Raw genomic sequence first — 6,000 nt, 5'->3', positions numbered from 1 at the left:
CGACGCTATAGAGTCTTATCAAAAAACAATCTCCTATATTAATTACTTGTCTAACTCTGTAACTTAAAAAGATCAAATTTATCATTATTTATTTATAACCTTGATGTGAACCTGGTGTGATGGACGACTTAGTCTTTTGCCGGGTTAATAAACTTGAAATTGAATATCCGCTACGGTGAGCGAGAGCTTTTCATTCGTGTTTATATCGGCGATATACGCTTCTTTTTGCAGAGGCGTTTGCGCGTGAGCTGGAAATCCGGAATTCTTCACCTTCAAGGCGATAAAATCAGTCATGTACTGCGCGAAGAAATATTCCGTTTTTGGATAATGGTAAACTTCGAATATACCGAGGAGTTTATAACCATGCTCCATAGCGGCATAGACTTCGACCGTTGGCCAGACTGATTCGAAAGCCAGCTCATTGACAGTGTGATCGCAGATTTCCGCTCGCAATTCTAAACACGTGCGACAGAGGGCGTAGGCTAATTTACCACCGCTGCGAAAGGGAATTAAGAGGATGTGGAGATCTTGAGGGGCCAGCAGACGACAACTCATAACGCCAAAATACCAGCCTGGCGATTTGTCAAAATCTCTGTTATAGATAATGGGGTGGCCGCTGGGATACGGACAATCGCGACAAACTTTCGGGTACAAAGAAATAATATTCTTGTAGGAAATTTTCTCCTCACCTTGCACGTGGCAGTTAAGAACAAAATTTTCCGTTCGTCCCCCATAGAGAGCGCTACGGGCTGATATTTGAGGTCGAAAAGTTAAACTTTTGCAGAACGCCTTAGCTTCGGCGTTTTCTTTTAAAAGCTTAGCAAATTGACACTCAAAGATGGAGGTATATTCATAACCGACCATCTTCTCTTTAATAAACAACTCTCTATCTAGAGTCCGCTCGTACAGAAATCTGTTGCTGGCTTTGAGTTGGGTATTGTAGGCATTAAGCTTTTGGCATGGACAACCGTGAAAGTAGCAACCGTGAAAATCGTAAATTTTGGGCGGAGTTTCACTATAGCCGTCGACTAAATAGCGACCCACGCGATATTCACCCCCATAGCTTAAAACGGTTCGCAATTTTATATCTTCCGTTTTCTCCACCCAAGCGAGATATTTTAAGCTAATCTGACTGTGATTAAATTTTGCGTTATAGCCGTTAGAAGGAACAATGCCCATGCTGTAAGGTTTATAGTAATTGTTAAGATAGATAGTGGTTAAAGCACCCGCCAAAGTGATATTTTTTAAGCAAAAAGGGTCTAATTTTGTTAGATCGACGTAAATTTTTCTAAAAGCTTCGACGCCTTGTCTTAGGACTTTGATGTCTTGAATGCAATATTTAAGAAGCTACTCTTTGATGTTATAAATAGATCCTTCCATTGACGCGTACCAAGTTTGAAAATCCCGATAATCATTGGCTTTCATTTGAGCTACGTTAAAGTACGAAGCTTCAGGGATGACGCCAATGTAATTGAGATTTTCTTCGGTATGAAAATCAAATGGAAAGAATCCTTTTGCCACATCGCCGAGGTTAAACATGCTAGTAAAATTACGCAGAGGTTGACTAATGTAATTAAAGCTATCGAGGAATCTAATTTGCGGTCCCTCGAGATGGATCATCAGAATTTTACTTCCGTCAAAGATAACGGCAGGGGTGACGTGTCTATGAACTAGAGCGTTAAGAATTAAGAAGTTATCAAAAGCTTTCGCGTAATGAGCTACGACTTGCGTGTTAGTAAAGCGCGGTTGATACGTTTTACGTTTTTGTCCACTCAAACTACCTGCTCTACGCTAAATAAATAATTTAAAAATTGCTCGACGCAATTGGCGCCGTAAAAAATTTTGGTTTCAAAGCCAGCTTCAGTTTCTACGTCGCAAACTAGTAAAATAGGGACGTGGATATTATTTCTGAGAATAGTCTCAATGTCGTAATAAATAAACCGCTTTCATTTTGGTTTCCAAAGGCATAACAAAATGTTCACCTGGCGGATGGACTATTTTACATTGAGAGCATTCGGGATTGCAGTCGTGATCGTCCCCCATAAGCCGCCCACATTCTAAACATCGTTTTTGACTCGCGCAGGTGCCATTAAGTAAATGAGTTTCGAAGCAGGGGCCAAGGAAAAAGTAGCGGTGGCATTCGTCGCAACGTTTTAATACGTCCTCGTTGGTTAAATGAAAAGCTTCTCCTTGGCACCGAAAACATATATAGGGTTTTGTATCCTCGGGGCATTTATGCTCTTTTAACAATTCGTATTTGTAAAAAGATTTCAAGCATAAATCGCAAGAGATACAACTTCCCATCATGCCGTGCCAAGTTTTCGCGGGGTGGATATGGTCGCCAATTTTTAAGAGGTAGATAAATTTAGGAGCTTGGGGTCCTTTGAAAAATATGGTAAAATTATTCGCAGCATCAACTATTACGATCCGATAATGGGGGGCTAAATAATTTTGAAATTTTTGAATATCTTCTAGAGTAACGAAACCCTCGGGGATGCCGGCTTTTCTGTGCAAGATTTTCGCAATATTACCCACAAGGGTGCTATTACGTTTCAGTTTGTCAAAATTGTTCTGGTTAAAGGGCGGACCTTGCTTATTTTGTTGATAAAAATTGCGATCGGCCATCTCTTTACCCAGAACTAAACTCCGAGCAAAACAGAGGTTATCATTGTTCTCCATAAAAATAAATTGGTAATTTTGTTTTACGAAATAATCCAAATTAACCAAAGTTCTATTTTTTATGGACTTATAAGAAGTCCCTATATTTGCATCCAAGTTTAGAAAAATTATGTCAAACTGAAAATCTTCGCCATTAAAGACAAAGTCCCGACTAGATTGCGTAACTCTATAGATTGTGCGCATAATTCGCTTACCGGTGAATTTGTCAATTTTTATAAATTTAATATTAACGGGAGTCCGCAATCCGGGGGAGCTTAAAACAAATCGAACTCGTTTATAGTCCGGGTTCTCGGTTACTAATTTGCGTATAACTTTATCGAGAATTTTTTGAAAAATTCGAAAAAAATCTCGCGTTGGAATGTCTGCCAGATTTTTGAAAGCTATACGCAAATCGATTTGTTTACAATGCCACTTGCGACTCGTTTTGTCAATCTGCCGCTCAATTGTGTAGAAACGGATTACCTGCGCGTGTTCCTCCCACTCACTACCCTCCGAGTCGCTGCCGCTGCTGCTGTCGCTGCTCATTTTTTGAATTTCTATCAGAAATAAAAAATTAGAAAAAAATTTTGGTTTGTAAATTTATTGTTAAATAGATACGTACTTTGCTGGGGGGCTGTTGTTTGGCTTCGTCGTCCTGTTTGACGGCCTCCACCAGCTTATGGAAGGCGTTAAGTAGCTTAACGCCTTCGCTGTTGTTTTTTTAAGACTGTTTTCAGTCTTTTATGATCGCACTCCCAGACTTTATCAGGCTGGGAGTTTCTAATATCCGGAAACTTATAGACCGCAACGTCTATAAAGTAATCCCCCTGGCGTGGGGGTACCTTCGTCTCGTAATACTGGCAATACGAGGCGAAAGGAGCCCTCGATGCCGCTGGACCCGACGATATTTTTTGCAGAACGTCCTGCACAAAACTCTCGTCATCCGAGTCAATAAGAACTTCCGGTGGCGGTGGTCTTAAAAGGGGGTTTGATATCCGGCGTCCGTGACTGGGTCCCGCTCGACCCCCGGGAGAAGACGGTGGTGAGTCGATGAGGGATTGAGATAGAGATTGGATTTCAGGAAGATAACTCATTGTTGCTCGTTCGATTGTGAAAATCCAGTGCCGATGCTCGAGCTTTTATACCAAAATCTCAGGGCTATTTTTTTAGAATAAAGACCCAGACATGGTTTTTATAACACAACCACGTTTTACTTTTATTAAACGTTTCAAAAATATAATTATGTACTGATAAACGATTTTTTAATTTAACCTAAAATACATTTTTTATTGTGGAATTGATACTAAAGATTACAGAGGACATTAGCATACCTACTATATAAAAAACCTCTATAGCTTAATATTAATATACATTTATTTAGATTAAAATCATGTTAAAAGAACAATTTCCGTCCCTCCCAAAGTAATTACTTTAAACCTTCACTAATAAATTGTTTTTCTTATATAACACGATCTCGTTTGAATTATTTAAAACATGCCTAGACAACTTTTTTGTATACGAAAAAAACTTAGACCTCGGAGAGATTTCTAATTTTATGAATATATACCTAATTAACGTTTTGCTATTTATCGAATTTTAAGAATCTTGAAAGTATTGACTAGACACTATTAGATTTGACCTCGATAATTTAGTATATAAACTCACCATTTCAAAATGAAAGTTATCAGTTGTTTAACTTCTGTTTCATAAACCAACCACTTTAAAATGTCTTTTACCAACGCTCCTCGTTTGCCCTGCCTGCCTGTCATCAAAATTCATCCGGCAGCGCTTACTCCTCGTCGTGCCACTCCCCAGTCGGCCGGATTGGACTTATATTGTCCAGTCGATACCGTTATCGACCCTCACGGTATCAAAATTTCGTCGACTGGGATCGGCGTTATAATGCCGGCGGACAGCTACGGTCGCATTGTTGGCCGTAGCAGCTTGACGGCCCAAGGGCTGTTTGTCGCCCAAAAGTATAATATTTCTTTACAATAATAGACGCCGACTATCGTGGCCCTCTAAAAGTGGTCGCCAACGTAGGGGAGACTCCCTACACTGTTCGGCGGGGCAATAGAGTCGCCCAATTGATAGTTACGCCGGTTATATTGTTAAGACCGGTGGAAACTGCGGTAAATATTTTTACCTCTCCGTGTGACGTAGTCCAGGAGAGGTTCTGTAACGGCCGTGTCTGTCTGTGTGTGTGTGTGTGTGTGTGTGTCTGTCTGTGTGTCTGTCTGTCCGTTGTTACACCCACGTGACCGCGTTCGCAGTTTGCGTATCGGAGCAAACGTGTTCCCAATTTCTGGACCGCATTGACAGTTCACAGAAATTTGGAAAATTGTATTTCTCTCCTTTGGCTATTCTATACTTGAGTTCTCACACCACCATGTTTGGTCTTCGTCCATCCCATATGAACACCGGTCTGGTACTTTTCTGGCTTCCACCACCACCATCTTCTATTCTTTGTCAATCCCACATTGACACCAGTCTGCACTTACACTGGCTTCTAACACCACCATCCACAAAGTCTATTCCACATAGACACCAATCTATATCATTGGCTTCTACTCCATTATCATCGTTTGGTTTTAGGATATACGCGGCGATCAGCTAGGGTTACGAGAAACGTCTAGCCTCCCTAAGGTGGGATCTCCACCAAAGGTTTTCGCAATTGCGCTTTTTCCTTACTATTATAATGGAAACGAATCGTATATATACCCCAAATTTGAAAAAAGCGGGCAAGAGGGGTACCCTTCACTTTAAACGTCAATATTAGAAAAGTTTGAGAAGATAATAGGTATAACTTTATTTTAAACGATTTAACTATTATTAATGTTAATAATTGAAGATTAAAATAATTAAAAATAATTATATTTATTTAAATATTAAAGATAATCTTGTTTCTCAACTCAAAATTAATACGGAAAGATTTAAAAAGCAGTCTATGTTTTTGTCTGTGTGTGTCCGTCCATTGTTACACTAGTGCGTCGCGTTAGCAGTTAGCCTTGTGTTGATGTGTTAAGAAATCATACAGAACCTTAATATTCCCTTTTTCCATAATATAAAGTGAATATGTGGAAGTATTTTTCGTAATTATGATGCATTTAGTACTTTTGTAGCTTTAAAGCTCTGTTTCATTTTGATATTCCAAAGATTTATTTTAATATTGTTATTTGAAATGGCTGTTTATACATTGCGTAAGCTATACTACATCTGTATATAGAATAATCCTAAATAATAAGTTTGAGATGATAATAGGTATAACTTTATTTTAAACGATTTAACTATTATTAATGTTAATTATTGAAGATTAAAATAATTAAAAATAATTATATTTAT

Source organism: Phalangium opilio, unplaced genomic scaffold, assembly GCF_054372755.1.
Source record: "Phalangium opilio isolate 3A_F unplaced genomic scaffold, DU_Popi_V2 ptg001628l_1, whole genome shotgun sequence".
Lineage (NCBI taxonomy): Eukaryota > Metazoa > Arthropoda > Arachnida > Opiliones > Phalangiidae > Phalangium > Phalangium opilio.
Note: the sequence above shows the minus strand (reverse complement) of the source record.